At 27.0% G+C, this 18,517-nt stretch overlaps 1 protein-coding gene across 2 annotated transcripts in view; it reads right to left on the bottom strand.

Annotated features, from left to right (window-relative positions):
• LOC6045490 (dipeptidase 1) overlaps nucleotides 1-18,517 on the bottom strand; it is a 416,070-nt gene that overhangs the window by 141,147 nt on the left and 256,406 nt on the right. The gene's annotated exons all lie outside the window — the stretch shown is intronic.

Consider the following 18,517-nt stretch of genomic DNA (forward strand, 5'->3'; position numbering starts at 1 on the left):
TTATTCAGAAGCTTGCCAAAACATTGAATTTTTCATTTAAAAATAGGTCAAAATTACATGTCGCTACTCTTGCTTCTCGAAACGAAACAACATTGCAGCCAGCGATCTACCCTACATGATGCAAGAACAAGCTATTTTTTGAATAATGGAAAAATTAAACGAAAACGCTCCATTTTGAGACAGAGACCCGAAATGTAGCAGCTCCCGCTGCAAGCTTCGTCATTAGGGAGGGAAAATTAAATTTCCCCATTTGCTGTTAGCTGCGCGGTTGAGCTCGTTGTTGCCGCTTCAATGGAGACGACTTGCATTGTTGTTGGCAAAAGCTTCTCGGTTGACACTGAAATCTTATTATGATGTTGCCGCGGTTGACATAATAAGGGCCTGTAGCATGCTGAATTAATGCTAAAGAGAAAGGAAAAAAGCAAACTGCATGAACGAGAATTATAATTTAATTCTTTTTTAACCTTGAGCTTTCAAGGTCTGCATAAAATCCCACCCCCTTTGGCCCCTCTAAGCAGAGTGAATTTTCATGTTGTGCAATGGTGAGACAACAAAATTGAAATAAAAAAAATATGCATAAAGATGGACTTTCCCAGTTTGTTTCCAAACTCGTTATTGTCCACGGGATGAAAAATTTGCATACAAGAAAATTCTTTAAACGTTCCTGAAGAGCATGCCACTAACATTTTTGGGGCGCTCCTAACTAACCCCACTTGACACTGCAAAATTGCTGACAGTATGTGAGTTTGTGTATTTGCCTCTTGTTGTATCAACTGGAAGAATGTTTGGGAACGCAAATGTACCTTAAACTAAAAAAGAGGAAAGAATTTTGACATGATTGAGACTCTGGCAAAGCTCCAGAGAAGAGCTAACTCCAACATTTTGTATGTCGCTTTATTTAAATGACTTGTCCCATATGCACTGACATTCACCCATTTTGTGGGTCACATTAATATTTATTAAAACATGTTTTTTTTTTTGCTTCATGCTTCATTCTTTTATGAAATATTTGAAAAGTCTGTTGTGTAGGTTGGTGATAGAACTTGAGAAAGCTGGTAGCAAATGTGTTTTGATTTTTAAGAAAAAAAATTGAGAATTTTTAGGATTTTTAAAGAATTTTTGAGAAAAAAATAAAGATAACTTTAAAAAAAAATTCAAGTGAGAAATTTTAACATTTTTTTCACGATATTCAAGAAATTTAAGAAACTAAAGAAACTCAAGAAATGCAAGAAATTCAAGAAATTCAAGAAATTCAAGAAATTCATGAAATTCAAGAAATTTCAGAAATTCAATAAAATTCAAGAAATTCAAGAAATTCAAGAAATTCAAGAAATTCAAGAAATTCAAGAAATTCAAGAAATTCAAGAAATTCAAGAAATTCAAGAAATTCAAGAAATTCAAGAAATTCAAGAAATTCAAGAAATTCAAGAAATTCAAGAAATTCAAGAAATTCAAGAAATTCAAGAAATTCAAGAAATTCAAGAAATTAAAGAAATTCAAAAATTCAAGAAATTCAAGAAATTCAAGAAATTCAAGAAATTCAAGAAATTCAAGAAATTCAAGAAATTCAAGAAATTCAAGAAATTCAAGAAATTCAAGAAATTCAAGAAATTCAAGAAATTCAAGAAATTCAAGAAATTCAAGAAATTCAAGAAATTCAAGAAATTCATGAAATTCATGAAATTCATGAAATTCAAAAAATTCAAGAAATTCAAGAAATTCAAGAAATTCAAGAAATTCAAGAAATTCAAGAAATTCAAGAAATTCAAGAAATTCAAGAAATTCAAGAAATTCAAGAAATTCAAGAAATTCAAGAAATTCAAGAAATTCAAGAAATTCAAGAAATTCAAGAAATTCAAGAAATTCAAGAAATTCAAGAAATTCAAGAAATTCAAGAAATTCAAGAAATTCAAGAAATTCAAGAAATTCAAGAAATTCAAGAAATTCAAGAAATTTAAGAAATTCAAGAAATTCAAGAATTTCAAGAAATACAAGAAATTCAAAAAATTCAAGAAATTCAAGAAATTCAAGAAATTCAAGAAATTCAAGAAATTCAAGAAATTCAAGAAATTCAAGAAATTCAAGAAATTCAAGAAATTCAAGAAATTCAAGAAATTCAAGAAATTCAAGAAATTCAAGAAATTCAAGAAATTCAAGAAATTCAAGAAATTCAAGAAATTCAAGAAATTCAAGAAATTCAAGAAATTCAAGAAATTCAAGAAATTCAAGAAATTCAAGAAATTCAAGAAATTCAAGAAATTCAAGAAATTCAAGAAATTCAAGAAATTCAAGAAATTCAAGAAATTCAAGAAATTCAAGAAATTCAAGAAATTCAAGAAATTCAAAAAATTCAAGAAATTCAAGAAATTCAAGAAATTCAAGAAATTCGAGAAATTCAAGAAATTCAAGAAATTCAAGAAATTTAAGAAATTCAAGAAATTTAAGAAATTCAAGAAATTCAAGAAATTCAAGAAATTCAAGAAATTCAAGAAATTCAAGAAATTCAAGAAATTCAAGAAATTCAAGAAATTCAAGAAATTCAAGAAATTCAAGAAATTCAAGAAATTCAAGAAATTCAAGAAATTCAAGAAATTCAAGAAATTCAAGAAATTCAAGAAATTCAAGAATTCAAGAAATTCAAGAAATTCAAGAAATTCAAGAAATTCAAGAAATTCAAGAAATTCAAGAAATTCAAGAAATTCAAGAAATTCAAGAAATTCAAGAAATTCAAGAAATTCAAGAAATTCAAGAAATTCAAGAAATTCAAGAAATTCAAGAATTTCAAGAAATTCAAGAAATTCAAGAAATTCATGAAATTCAAGAAATTTCAGAAATTCAATAAAATTCAAGAAATTCAAGAAATTTAAAAAATTCAAGAAATTCAAGAAATTCAAGAAATTTAAGAAATTTAAGAAATTCAGGAAATTCAAGAAATTTAAAAACATTGATGTTTGCTACTTTTTAAGTGTTGGTTTTTGAATGTTGGTAGTTGATTGTTTCGAGTTAGATTTTTATCGAATTTTGCCAGCTTTAGTCTCCCGGAAATCGATGAATGTGAAGGGATTCATATTAATGAAATCAACGCAATATTTTTTCCTTCCAGAAAAAAATAAGATCAATTAGAAGGATACCAAACTTGATGCCTGACCAGGTCCGCTAACTTCAAAAAGATTTCCAAATATTTTCTAATTGATTTCCCAACTTCCAAGCTTCACTTAGTAACAAAACTTTTCTCTCTCCCATCCAACTCGAGAGGGTTGGCCAGAGCCATTTCATCAAGAAGCAGCAGCAGCTCTTCCTTCTCGGAAGGATGCAGCAGCACCGGCAGCTCTCGGCGGAAAAACTTGTTATTTTCCCTGGCAATAACTTTCAACTGGCGGGCGCGCTCTCATCGCTCTTGGTGCGCGGGCGGAAAAATGAGAAAACACTTTAATGCATAATGTATGACGATGAAAATGAATGTCTCAAACTAGTTGGAATAAATTTTCCAACCCCCACCGGGTGGGTTGGTGCGTGGGGTAATTGGAGGAGGGTGGGAGGGGTAACGAGCTCAGCTCAACGAGATGGCTTAACCAAAGTTTGCGAGGGGTGTGCGTGATAGCTCAAGGGAAAAGCTCTAGCTATAAAGCATTTGATGACAGGGGTGGAAAATTTGTTTTATTTATTTCTGGTTATCATTTCTTTAAGCTTAGAAGATTAAAACAGATTTAAATATGGCCAAAAACTTAAAAATAAAATTTAATAATTTATTTTTAAATTATTCAAAACGTGGTTTAACCAACCCTGAAACTCCAGTGTCACTCAGGATCAGTTTACGCTGCTGCTGCTGCATGTTTCACCGAGTAAGCGCTAGAATCAAGAGAAAAGTGCACCTTTTTTGGAGGTGACATCGCCCCACCCCGGGGCTGCTCGCAAGTACAAACCCTTATAAACTTTTCAAACGCTCACTCGCGCAGTGTGTCGTTCGCTGTTTTGAAGGTTTCCGTTTTCAGCGCGGATCAGAGAGTCCGTGGAACTCCGTATGAGCAAAAGCAAGAGTAATTGGATTTAAAATTGAAATGACTTGCTAAACGAAAGCTGGACTAATCTGGGAGCTTTCGAGGGAGGGAAAGCGTACTAGAACTTGACTAGATTTGAAGGGAGATAGAGAGAGTACCTTCAGCACACTTCAAAACCTGGTGCAGTACATTTACATCTGGTAATCTGATTTGTGCTTCGTTTGAGCAAATGGCATAAATTTTCGACTACGATCATGATGGATGAGCTTTTAAGGGGTTGTTGGGAACAGAACGCTCTAAAGCAGAGAACAATAATGTAAATTTGACGAAATCCTCTTTAGATTCTATTCTTTACATGACAACTATTCTTTACAAGATACTTCAGAAAATTTGTTTTTTTTTTCGAAAGAATTGACAAATTGACAAATTGACAAATTGACAAATTGGCAAATTTCCCACTATCTCGTTTGATGTTTTAAAAATTAAAACATATAAAAAGCTCTTTTCCACGGCACGTCCTCGTCATCGTTCCACGTGATTGAGCTTCTTCGTCCAGTGTGTGTGTGTGTGTGTGTCCTATCGTGTCGTGTCGTGTCGTGCCATGTCTGGAGGGAAATGAATCCGGAAAACCCCCCGCCACGAGATGCGCGGCAGATTTTAAAAGCGAGCGAATGAGAAATTTCGGAAATATTTCATTTTTATTGCCTCCACGCTCCGCGCACAAATGTATGCATGGCTTTTTTCGGCTTTCTTTTCCGTTCTCTCTCTCTCTCTCTCTCTCTCTCTCTCTCTCTCCAGAGGAGCATTTTTTATGATTTTCCCCCGGTCTCCAAACACAGTCACAGCCCAAGAGCACAGATTGCTGGAATGACGACACACCAACACACATTTGCACACTTTTGAGCCCGGTTTCGGAGCTTTCCACTTTTATTGTTATTAAACCTATGGGCATAAATAAATTACGAACTAATAAATTATTCGAGCGTGAAGAGTGATTTTTGGTCGCTTTTCGCCTCGGTGACCGAGAGCTTTATTTTGCCTGATGGAGTGAAGGTTTAAAAAGTAAGTTCAAAAACTTGGAATTTTAATAATGTTAAATTTATGAAATTTTAAGAAATTTTAAGAAATTTTAAGAAATTTTAAGAAATTTCAAGAAATTTTAAGAAATTTTAAGAAATTTTAAGAAATTTTAAGAAATTTTAAGAAATTTCAAGAAATTTTAAGAAATTTTAAGAAATTTTAAGAAATTTTAAGAAATTTTAAGAAATTTTAAGAAATTTTAAGAAATTAAAAAAAATTAAGAAATTTCAAGAAATTTTAAGAAATTTTAAGAAATTTTAAGAAATTTTAAGAAATTTTAAGAAATTTTAAGAAATTTTAAGAAATTTTAAGAAATTTTAAGAAATTTTAAGAAATTTTAAGAAATTTTAAGAAATTTTAAGAAATTTTAAGAAATTTTAAGAAATTTTAAGAAATTTTAAGAAATTTTAAGAAATTTTAAGAAATTTTAAGAAATTTTAAGAAATTTTAAGAAATTTTAAGAAATTTTAAAAAATTTCAAGAAATTTTAAGAAATTTTAAGAAATTTTAAGAAATTTTAAGAAATTTTAAGAAATTTTAAGAAATTTTAAGAAATTTTAAGAAATTTTAAGAAATTTTAAGAAATTTTAAGAAATTTTAAGAAATTTTAAGAAATTTTAAGAAATTTTAAGAAATTAAAAAAAAATTAAGAAATTTCAAGAAATTTTAAGAAATTTTAAGAAATTTTAAGAAATTTTAAGAAATTTTAAGAAATTTTAAGAAATTTTAAGAAATTTTAAGAAATTTCAAGAAATTTTAAGAAATTTTAAGAAATTTTAAGAAATTTTAAGAAATTTTAAGAAATTTTAAGAAATTTTAAGAAATTTTAAGAAATTTTAAGAAATTTTAAGAAATTTTAAGAAATTTTAAGAAATTTTAAGAAATTTTAAGAAATTTTAAGAAATTTTAAGAAATTTTAAGAAATTTTAAGAAATTTTAAGAAATTTTAAGAAATTTTAAGAAATTTTAAGAAATTTTAAGAAATTTTAAGAAATTTTAAGAAATTTTAAGAAATTTTAAGAAATTTTAAGAAATTTTAAGAAATTTTAAGAAATTTTAAGAAATTTTAAGAAATTTTAAGAAATTTTAAGAAATTTTAAGAAATTTTAAGAAATTTTAAGAAATTTTAAGAAATTTTAAGAAATTTTAAGAAATTTTAAGAAATTTTAAGAAATTTTAAGAAATTTTAAGAAATTTTAAGAAATTTTAAGAAATTTTAAGAAATTTTAAGAAATTTTAAGAAATTTTAAGAAATTTTAAGAAATTTTAAGAAATTTTAAGAAATTTTAAGAAATTTTAAGAAATTTTAAGAAATTTTAAGAAATTTTAAGAAATTTTAAGAAATTTTAAGAAATTTTAAGAAATTTTAAGAAATTTTAAGAAATTTTAAGAAATTTTAAGAAATTTTAAGAAATTTTAAGAAATTTTAAGAAATTTTAAGAAATTTTAAGAAATTTTAAGAAATTTTAAGAAATTTTAAGAAATTTTAAGAAATTTTAAGAAATTTTAAGAAATTTTAAGAAATTTTAAGAAATTTTAAGAAATTTTAAGAAATTTTAAGAAATTTTAAGAAATTTTAAGAAATTTTAAGAAATTTTAAGAAATTTTAAGAAATTTTAAGAAATTTTAAGAAATTTTAAGAAATTTTAAGAAATTTTAAGAAATTTTAAGAAATTTTAAGAAATTTTAAGAAATTTTAAGAAATTTTAAGAAATTTTAAGAAATTTTAAGAAATTTTAAGAAATTTTAAGAAATTTTAAGAAATTTTAAGAAATTTTAAGAAATTTTAAGAAATTTTAAGAAATTTTAAGAAATTTTAAGAAATTTTAAGAAATTTTAAGAAATTTTAAGAAATTTTAAGAAATTTTAAGAAATTTTAAGAAATTTTAAGAAATTTTAAGAAATTTTAAGAAATTTTAAGAAATTTTAAGAAATTTTAAGAAATTTTAAGAAATTTTAAGAAATTTCAAGAAATTTTAAGAAATTTTAAGAAATTTTAAGAAATTTTAAGAAATTTTAAGAAATTTTAAGAAATTTTAAGAAATTTTAAGAAATTTTAAGAAATTTTAAGAAATTTTAAGAAATTTTAAGAAATTTTAAGAAATTTTAAGAAATTTTAAGAAATTTTAAGAAATTTTAAGAAATTTTAAGAAATTTTAAGAAATTTCAAGAAATTTTAAGAAATTTCAAGAAATTTTAAGAAATTTTAAGAAATTTTAAGAAATTTTAAGAAATTTTAAGAAATTTTAAGAAATTTTAAGAAATTTTAAGAAATTTTAAGAAATTTAAAAAAAATTTAAGAAATTTTAAGAAATTTTAAAAAATTTTAAGAAATTTCAAGAAATTTTAAGAAATTTTAAGAAATTTTAAGAAATTTTAAGAAATTTTAAGAAATTTTAAGAAATTTTAAGAAATTTTAAGAAATTTTAAGAAATTTCAAGAAATTTTAAGAAATTTTAAGAAATTTTAAGAAATTTTAAGAAATTTTAAGAAATTTTAAGAAATTTTAAGAAATTTTAAGAAATTAAAAAAAAATTAAGAAATTTCAAGAAATTTTAAGAAATTTTAAGAAATTTTAAGAAATTTTAAGAAATTTTAAGAAATTTTAAGAAATTTTAAGAAATTTTAAGAAATTTTAAGAAATTTTAAGAAATTTTAAGAAATTTTAAGAAATTTTAAGAAATTTTAAGAAATTTTAAGAAATTTTAAGAAATTTTAAGAAATTTTAAGAAATTTTAAGAAATTTTAAGAAATTTTAAGAAATTTTAAGAAATTTTAAGAAATTTTAAGAAATTTTAAGAAATTTTAAGAAATTTTAAGAAATTTTAAGAAATTTTAAGAAATTTCAAGAAATTTTAAGAAATTTTAAGAAATTTTAAGAAATTTTAAGAAATTTTAAGAAATTTTAAGAAATTTTAAGAAATTTTAAGAAATTTTAAGAAATTTTAAGAAATTTTAAGAAATTTTAAGAAATTAAAAAAAAATTAAGAAATTTCAAGAAATTTTAAGAAATTTTAAGAAATTTTAAGAAATTTTAAGAAATTTTAAGAAATTTTAAGAAATTTTAAGAAATTTTAAGAAATTTTAAGAAATTTTAAGAAATTTTAAGAAATTTTAAGAAATTTTAAGAAATTTTAAGAAATTTTAAGAAATTTTAAGAAATTTTAAGAAATTTTAAGAAATTTTAAGAAATTTTAAGAAATTTTAAGAAATTTTAAGAAATTTTAAGAAATTTCAAGAAATTTTAAGAAATTTCAAGAAATTTTAAGAAATTTTAAGAAATTTTAAGAAATTTTAAGAAATTTTAAGAAATTTAAAAAAAATTTAAGAAATTTTAAGAAATTTTAAAAAATTTTAAGAAATTTCAAGAAATTTTAAGAAATTTAAAGAAATTTTAAGAAATTTTACGAAATTTTAAGAAATTTTAAGAAATTTTAAGAAATTTTAAGAAATTTTAAGAAATTTTAAGAAATTTTAAGAAATTTTAAGAAATTTTAAGAAATTTTAAGAAATTTTAAGAAATTTTAAGAAATTTTAAGAAATTTTAAGAAATTTTAAGAAATTTAAAAAAAATTAAGAAATTTTAAAAATTTTAAAGAAATTTTAAGAAATTTTAAAAAAATTTAAGAAATTTAAAAAAAAAAGAAATTTTAAGAAATTTTATAGCAGTTATTTTAGAAAGATTTTTCTGCTCTCGCTTAACCGACTGAAACTGAATTTATTTCATCCAATTGATTATATTTGAATTTATTTGTAGTTGTAAGGATCTCCAAAACTCTGCATTCTGTTATTAGTTAAGCAAATTGAATTCTGATTAGTACAAAAAATAAACATGAATTGAATTGAATTGAATCAAGAAATTTTAAGAAAATTTACGAAATTTTTCATAATTTTACGGAATTTATAGAAATTTTAAGAATTATTCAGAAATTTTAAGAAGAATTTGAAATATTTAGAGATTTGAGTAACTGTTAAGAAATTTAAAGAAATTTAAGAAATTTAAAGAAATTTAAAGAAATTTAAAGAAATTTAAAGAAATTTTATGAAATTTAAAGAAATTTAAAGAAATTTAAAAAAAAAAAAAAGAAACTATAAGAAATTTTAAGCAAGTTTAAGAAATTTTAAGAAATTTTTAGAAATTTTAAGAAATCTTAATGAATTATAAAAAAAAATTGAGAAATTTATCGGCATTTTAAGATATTTTGAGATATTTAAAGAAATTTTAAGATAATTTAAGAAATTTTAAGAAATTTTCAGCGATTTAAAGCAATTTCAAGAAATTTTAAGAAAATTTAAGAAATTCTGAGAAATTCGCGAAGACTGCCATCATTGTCATGATTTTTCGTTCAAAGATATAAATTTTGCGTCGCTACGCATGCTGATTCCTTTTGGTAACGATTATCCCATTCCTTGTAAAGTTATGGAAATCGTCATTAATCAATGATTGCCAACTAGGACGTCAATGACTGTGCCACAAAATTATATAAATTATGAAGCACAATTATTTTGGATCAAAAATTCCTTCTGTGGCTTCAAGAAGGCAACAACTGGCACACGCTGATTCCTTTTGGAGCTGAAATTCGTTAAATTGAATTTTATACAGAATATTTTATAGTGATGATCAATTTTCTTCGAAAATTATCAACGACTTCACCTTAAGAAATTTTAAGAAATTTTAAAAAAATTTAGAAATTAAAAAAAAGTTAAGAAATTTCAGCAAATTTTGAGTTTATAGGAAATTAAGAAAAAGTTGAATAAATTTGAAGAGATTTGATAAAAAAAGCAATAAAAAAAATCAAGAATTTCAGAAAATCAAAAAATTTAAAAATTTCAAGAAATTTAAAAAAATCAAGAAATTCAAGAAATTCAAGGAATTCAAAAAATTCAAGAAATTCAAGAAATTCAAGAAATTCAAGAAATTCAAGAAATTCAAGAAATTCAAGAAATTCAAGAAATTCAAGAAATTCAAGAAATTCAAGAAATTCAAGAAATTCAAGAAATTCAAGAAATTCAAGAAATTCAAGAAATTCAAGAAATTCAAGAAATTCAAGAAATTCAAGAAATTCAAGAAATTCAAGAAATTCAAGAAATTCAAGAAATTCAAGAAATTCAAGAAATTCAAGAAATTCAAGAAATTCAAGAAATTCAAGAAATTCAAGAAATTCAAGAAATTCAAGAAATTCAAGAAATTCAAGAAATTCAAGAAATTCAAGAAATTCAAGAAATTCAAGAAATTCAAGAAATTCAAGAAATTCAAGAAATTCAAGAAATTCAAGAAATTCAAGAAATTCAAGAAATTCAAGAAATTCAAGAAATTCAAGAAATTCAAGAAATTCAAGAAATTCAAGAAATTCAAGAAATTCAAGAAATTCAAGAAATTCAAGAAATTCAAGAAATTCAAGAAATTCAAGAAATTCAAGAAATTCAAGAAATTCAAGAAATTCAAGAAATTCAAGAAATTCAAGAAATTCAAGAAATTCAAGAAATTCAAGAAATTCAAAAATTCAAGAAATTCAAGAAATTCAAGAAATTCAAGAAATTCAAGAAATTCAAGAAATTCAAGAAATTCAAGAAATTCAAGAAATTCAAGAAATTCAAGAAATTCAAGAAATTCAAGAAATTCAAGAAATTCAAGAAATTTAAGAAATTCAAGAAATTCAAGAATTTCAAGAAATTCAAGAAATTCAAGAAATTCAAGAAATTCAAGAAATTCAAGAAATTCAAGAAATTCTAGAAATTCTAGAAATTCAAGAAATTCAAGAAATTCAAGAAATTCAAGAAATTCAAGAAATTCAAGAAATTCAAGAAATTCAAGAAATTCAAGAAATTCAAGAAATTCAAGAAATTCAAGAAATTCAAGAAATTCAAGAAATTCAAGAAATTCAAGAAATTCAAGAAATTCAAGAAATTCAAGAAATTCAAGAAATTCAAGAAATTCAAGAAATTCAAGAAATTCAAGAAATTCAAGAAATTCAAGAAATTCAAGAAATTCAAGAAATTCAAGAAATTCAAGAAATTCAAGAAATTCAAGAAATTCAAGAAATTCAAGAAATTCAAGAAATTCAAGAAATTCAAGAAATTCAAGAAATTCAAGAAATTCAAGAAATTCAAGAAATTCAAGAAATTCAAGAAATTCAAGAAATTCAAGAAATTTAAGAAATTTAAGAAATTCAAGAAATTCAAGAAATTCAAGAATTTCAAGAAATTCAAGAAATTCAAGAAATTCAAGAAATTCAAGAAATTCAAGAAATTCAAGAAATTCAAGAAATTCAAGAAATTCAAGAAATTCAAGAAATTCAAGAAATTCAAGAAATTCAAGAAATATAAGAAATTCAAGAAATTCAAGAAATTTAAGAAATTTAAGAAATTCAAGAAATTCAAGAAAATCCAGGAAATTTAAGAAATTTAAGAAATTCAAGAAATTCAAGAAATTCAAGAAATTCAAGACATTCAAGAAATTCAAGAAATTCAAGAAATTCAAGAAATTCATGAAATTCGAGAAATTCCAGAAATTCTAGAAATTTGAGTTGAGTTGAATTGAGTTGAGTTGAGTTGGTATTAGTATTTCCATTGAATCAGGTCATTTTGCGACACAGCACAGGAGCAAGCTCAAAGGGACGGAAATGGGACGTACGCGGTCTGTAACATGAAAAATTTGCTACTTTTATGAGCCATGGGCCCAGTCTGTTTCCCTTTTGTATGTATCGATTATGGGCAGTGTGGTTTTCCCAAGCACCACCACTAGACTTGCTATAACTGGGGCCGACTGGGGGACTATTTCGAAGATTAAGTATTCAAGAGGGGGCCCTGTTCCAAATTTTGTTTAAGGGTTTGTTCTGGGTCAGATTATTTTTTTTTTCTTTTTTAGCTGCGTCCCAGTGAAAAGCCAAAGAGCCTCGCATTTTCTCGTTCTAGAGGATGCATGATTTATCGATTTTGGTTGGGAGAAGGAGAAGGACGTTGGGAAGGAAAATGCTCATGTTTTAAATTGGGTGCGATCAGATAAAGTGATGCTCGGTTTGCTTCACATATTGGCGCAGATTAATGGCTTCCGCTTGCTCAGCTGAATGACTTAATTTTGTTAATGGATTTATGGGAGGGTTCGGTCCATTGTCTATAGTAGCTTGTGGGCACTGATAGATGAGGGATATTGTCATAATTCAAAAGAAACGTTTATCTCATAAGTAAAACATTTTCAGAACATTAACAACTAGGAGAAAATTGTTGGGCTAGTGAAACTTTCAATTTAGCATATTGCAAGGCTGTTAATTTATTCGCCAACACAAAAAGTTCATTTGCCAGCATCCTCATGCCGAAACGACCACATTTCTAAATGCAGTCCCTTTTCCATTTTTCCCCGAACAATGTCCACTAGATTGCATGCAAATTGAGTAATGTTAACAAAGTCTTTCCACAACTCGAAACTGCAGTGTTGTCAGCAAAAAAGAAACCTCATTCATCTGCTGATGGTAAACTGGTCCTGATGGAAGAAGAATGCCCCCTTCCCAACCAAGCGAGTTAGTTTTGAATTTAAATTAAACAATGAATAAATAGTTGGCGTGACGGGCCGAAAGTTACAGTGCACCATACTTTGGGAGGGCAAACTTCATTCAAAGTCCAGTTTTCCGGAGGATTACAGATGTACTTCAGGGGGGAAGTGACGAAAGAAAAAACGATTCCACTTTGTCATACTGTGTCCAGCCTGTGTGCGAGGGTGTAAGTAAGCATCAAGAAGATTAAATTGCAAGTTTTCCGGAGAAACGAATTGCAAAACAGGGTTTTCTTTTGGAACTTGAAGGGCACGAACTCTGCCCAACGGTACTCCTAGAACAATTCAGAGCGATGCGCAGCTGGCGAGTGCCTACATTTAACTTCAAATTACATGGTAATCCTTGCAGTTTTGGGAGGATACACACTTTCGGCAGGGACACCGTTTTCTTCCCTTCTTTCAAGGAAGAATGTCCTTACTTGCACATCCTCATCATCGTTTCGCCGTTTGGAGCAAAAGTTTTGCTCCAAACATAAAGCACAAAGTTTTGCTGAATGATGCACACACACGCTGGGGATGCACTTTGTCATTCTTTGCAGAGCTTAAGGGTGGCGACGACGACACAAAGTAGTCAACATAAACTCAGCTGAAGAAACGTTCGAAGGGTTGTGCTCCCGAGTTTGTTGCAAATGGAGGCAACTTTGTATCAAATGGGGATTTGCATAGTGCTTAAAATTTCCGTAGAATACAAAAAAAATCGCAGACTTTTAAAACGTTGAACCTTTGGAAATAGGTTGAGCGAGCTTGTGAGGTATTCTCACAAAAACCTGAAATGAATGGAGCAGTTCTCTAGGATTTCGGTCATTCGATTTTTTTTGTATTTTTTAATCCGACTGAAACTTTTTTGGTGCCTTCGGTATGCCCAAAGAAGCCGTTTTGCATCATTAGTTTGTCCATATAATTTTCCATACAAATTTCGCAGCTGTCCATAAAAAAATGACATGTGAAAATTCAAAAATCTGTATCTTTTGAAGGAATTTTTGATCGATTTGGTGTCTTCGGCAAAGTTGTAGGTATGGATACGTACTACACTGGAAAAAAATGATACACGGGAAAAAAATTGGTGATTTTTTTATTTAATTTTTTATCACTAAAATATGATTTACAAAAAAACACTTGATTTTCAAAATTTTCAAATCAAGACTAACATTTCAAAAGGACCAAACATTCAATATTACAACCTTTTAGAATGTTAATTTTAATTTGAAAATTTTGAAAATATTGTTTTCGAAAAGATCGGAAAATTTCACAAATGTTTCATATATTAACATTGAAAATCGGACCATTAGTTGCTGAGATATCGACATTAAAAAATGGTGGGCTGTTTGGGTGAGACTTAGAAAACATCAATTTTCCTGTTTTTAAACCTTTGCATTGCAATATCTCAGCAACTAAAGGTCGTATCAACAAAGTCCGAAGAAGCATAATATAGAGAATTTTCTCAACTTTTCAAAAATATGTTTTTCAAAAGTGTGCAAACATGTGCACTAATTTAAAAAAATTAAAAATTGCGACTATTTTCAAAAAAGTCAGATAAATACGGATTTAACTTGAAAACGGTGCACTTTATCAAAATTTATTAATGTACTTTTTGATTGCAAATTTGATTTTATATCAAAAAATTAAGTTGAAAAATTTTTGCGACCAATATTTTGATTTTTTGAAAAAATCAGTATTAATCAAAAAATTCATAACTCGTTCAATGATTTATTGCAAAACCTGGAAATTTCTGAAAAGTTGGCAATTTATGTCTTCTAAAACATATCAAAAAATAAAAAAAAAATAAAAATAGTGTTTTTTTTGCAAATCAAATTTAAGTGATAAAAAGTTAAATAAAAAAATCACCAATTTTTTACCGTGTATCATTTTTTTCCAGTGTAGTCCGTATCCATACCTACAACTTTGCCGAAGGCACCAAATCGATCAAAAATTCCTTCAAAAGATACAGATTTTTGAATTTTTGTATGGACAGCTGCCAAATTTGTATGGAAATTTATATGGACAAACAAATGATAGAAAATTTCTTCTTTGGGCATACCGAAGGCACCAAAAAAGTTTCAGTCGGATTAAAAAATACAAAAATTAAAATTGAAGAAAAAAGACCGATTTCGTAGAGAATTGCTCTATGATCGATTTGATACGTTATAATTAAGATTATCCGTAAAATATGGGTACTCGTTAAAAATACCAAAAACACTGTTTTAACCCCTTCGATAATATTTTTTAACAAAAGTGTCAACTTTTGACTTAAGGGGTATGACGAACGTTTTTTTTCGCCAAATTATGACTATTTGAAGAAAAAAAAATAGTGTCAAATTATTTATTCGGATAAAGCAATATTGCAATGAAATTGAAGTTGAGGTTGAATTTTTCTTTAAACATTAAGTAAGATTAAAAGTTTGAAACCCTTTAGAAACACTCTTTTAGATAAAGAAATTCACCTTGAATTTTTGTTTTAATTTGATAATTTTCAAACACAAAATTTTCTTTGACTCGAAAACGGTGCATTTCAAAAATTCACATTATGTAGTAATTATGCAACAAGCTGCAAAATAAAAAGAAATCAGCTTTTGCAACGAGTTGCTTTAAATTGTTTCTTGAATGAAATTGTAGTTCGAACATTGTGTTCGAACATGCGTAAAGTCAATTCTCCGTTTCAAAACAAAAAAATGTTACAAATTTTACTTTTCGATTCGAATGCTGAATACCTCAATTTTTCAGCACCCATTTCAGTGCTGAAAAGTAAATATTTTAGCACTGTTTTTAAAGGTATTAATTTTCCATTAAATTTTTATTTTTACGTCCAAAACTGTTTTTTTTTGTTTTTTTTTTTCGGGAAATTTTCGGTTCTTTCCAAAAATCACTTTTGAAAAAAAAAATCATATTTTGACGAAAAACAAACGAGCGTCATGCGTCATACCCTTTAGCTCAAAATTTTCATGGTCCACTAAAACTAATAAAAAAATGTTAAAAAAGAAAAGGTTCAAGTATTTCATAGTAGTTTTTTTTGTGATATTTTTTTTCGTATATTATTTATTCTGTAGTCGTACTTACAATTTTGCCGGAAACACCAAGTCAAGTTACACTCTGATAAAAAATCACCCAATTTTTAGCACACTTTTTTCATTTTACATTTAAATCAAAAAATCCGTCCCTCCAGATTTCCGCATTTTTTTATTTTTCTCAGAAAACTAAAAAAGACAACTTGTGAGACATTGCTAAAAAACGGCAAAAAATATTCCGAATTTTTTTTTATGAAGATCGTGAAGTGCCGTTTCAATTTTGTTAAAGAAAATTTTTAAATGAAGGCTAGCATTTTAAAAAGGACGTTTACTGTTTGATGTTTTCGGTAACTTGTTAAGAAGTACGCAAACTTGCTTGAAAATGTTTGAATGTCATTGAGCAATTTATGATATTTTTTTTCCTTTCTATTCAAGACAATGAAAACATTCATGAAGATTAAATATTAATGAAAACGATCAGAAATTTATCCAGCATGAATGAATGCTCAAGATTTCATGAATTAACAAATTCGATAACTTTTATTTATGATTATGTGTAAAACATTAATGAATTCTTGAAGAATTTCTTACTTTTTTGAAGTGCAGAAATAAAATGCATTATTTCAGTACCATAATTCATGGAATCATGAATTCGATGCATTATTTTATCAAATATTTTTATAAAGGTTTTAGCATTATTTTTAGTTTTTTATGTGTTATTGAATTCAATTATTTGAAACACTGAATTCATGATATTATGAATTTAATTCACTTTTATGAGAAGTTTGATTTCTTGGAGTTTATTCTTGGCTGGCGTTCAGCATCAGTGACTATTTTCGCAAATGGGTCGGAACTATAAACTTTTTTTTAGTTTTTATTAAGATTCCTTTTATATTTTTTTCCAGATCTCATGATTCTTCAATATGTTCAATATTTCAATATTTTAAGTAAGAAGTATTTTAAGTAAGAAGTAAGAAGTAAGAAGTAAGAAGTAAGAAGTAAGAAGTAAGAAGTAAGAAGTAAGAAGTAAGAAGTAAGAAGTAAGAAGTAAGAAGTAAGAAGTAAGAAGTAAGAAGTAAGAAGTAAGAAGTAAGAAGTAAGAAGTAAGAAGTAAGAAGTAAGAAGTAAGAAGTAAGAAGTAAGAAGTAAGAAGAAGTAAGTAAGAAGTAAGAAGTAAGAAGTAAGAAGTAAGAAGTAAGAAGTAAGAAGTAAGAAGTAAGAAGTAAGAAGTAAGAAGTAAGAAGTAAGAAGTAAGAAGTAAGAAGTAAGAAGTAAGAAGTAAGAAGTAAGAAGTAAGAAGTAAGAAGTAAGTAAGAAGTAAGAAGTAAGAAGTAAGAAGTAAGAAGTAAGAAGTAAGAAGTAAGAAGTAAGAAGTAAGTAAGTAAGTAAGTAAGAAGTAAGAAGTAAGAAGTAAGAAGTAAGAAGTAAGAAGTAAGAAGTAAGAAGTAAGAAGTAAGAAGTAAGAAGTAAGAAGTAAGAAGTAAGAAGTAAGAAGTAAGAAGTAAGAAGTAAGAAGTAAGAAGTAAATATTTTAAACAAAAATGTGTTTTTATTCAGTTGTTTTGCAATCATAAGTTTCCAAAATATCAAAGCGTTGACGATTTATTTTGGCGAGAAATAAAGTTTTTGGGGTGCTGTACATCGGAATTTCAAAAAAATCTAAAGTTTTTTTTACTAGCCCAACAATGCTTTATTTATTAGCACACAAAAAAAAATCTTTAAGCACATTCCAAAAAATGATTATTTACCGAATCACCCTTATCTTGATCGTGTATTTTCGAACAAGTGTATTTTCGAGCAAGTTCGATCTGAACCAGTCCTTCAAATTAGAATAAATTAGCATTAGCATTAGCAATAAAGGTCGCACAATTCCGGATGGCTGCACAACGCTTATCTTGCTGTTTAACTGTAATTAAACGTATGATAGCACTAGACTCTCATCCGGTTACAATATTCCAACACGGGAGATACCATGTTTTCCTCTTTAGATGAGCGTGTAATACTATCCAGTAAGATAAGGGGCTCCTGGCCGGTACCTTGCTAACCTCGGGGATTGGAAGGTATGTTAGTAAACATCTATCTAGAATGCGCAGAGATCTCTACGTCACCTAGTGGTATAGATGTTTGTAGGGAGGTTTTGGACTCAATGTTAGTAAATTGAACGTTTGTTTTTTTAACACCGCCACCACCACCACCACCAAAACCATACCATCACCACAAAAAGTCATGCTAGATTTAAATACAAATACATTACAAAACGAACACAACAATAAAACCATCTTCCTGACCCTGCTGCCCACACGATACTAACGCGCAATAATATTAATAACCACAATGACCCCCCACTGCATGCATGACTTGAACATGAACACGAACATAGCACAAAGAGAACACCACAAAAATCCACCTTCCCATCACCACTGCTTGCACGATACTGACGCGCAATAATATCAATTACCACAATGATCCCCCACTGCATGCATGACTCGAACATGAACACGAACATAGCACAAAGAGAACACCACAAAAATCCACATTCCCATCACCACTCAGTCCTTCAAATTAGAATAAATGTCACAAAATTAATTTAACTTAATTTATTTTTGTTTTTCAGCAAAAAACATCAAAAGCGTCCTTGGAACATCACTCCCAAGTCAGCGCAACTTCTGCAAAGCTAGTGTAAAAGCTCTCTTACCGTGTTCCAGCAGGGTTAAATCCGGCCGAGAGTGCCACCGGAAAAATGCCATCCTTGACGTGAAAGGCAACAACACCAGCGAGGATAATGTAAACAGATTGAAGCGCGAAAAAGGAAGTAGGATGCGAAGAAGCATAAAAGCTCTTTTCCGCAAACAAAAAAAAGCTTCCCAACAGCCCACATGCACTTGCCC

The sequence above is a fragment of the Culex quinquefasciatus genome, chromosome 3 (genome assembly GCF_015732765.1).
Source record: "Culex quinquefasciatus strain JHB chromosome 3, VPISU_Cqui_1.0_pri_paternal, whole genome shotgun sequence".
NCBI classification, from domain to species: domain Eukaryota; kingdom Metazoa; phylum Arthropoda; class Insecta; order Diptera; family Culicidae; genus Culex; species Culex quinquefasciatus.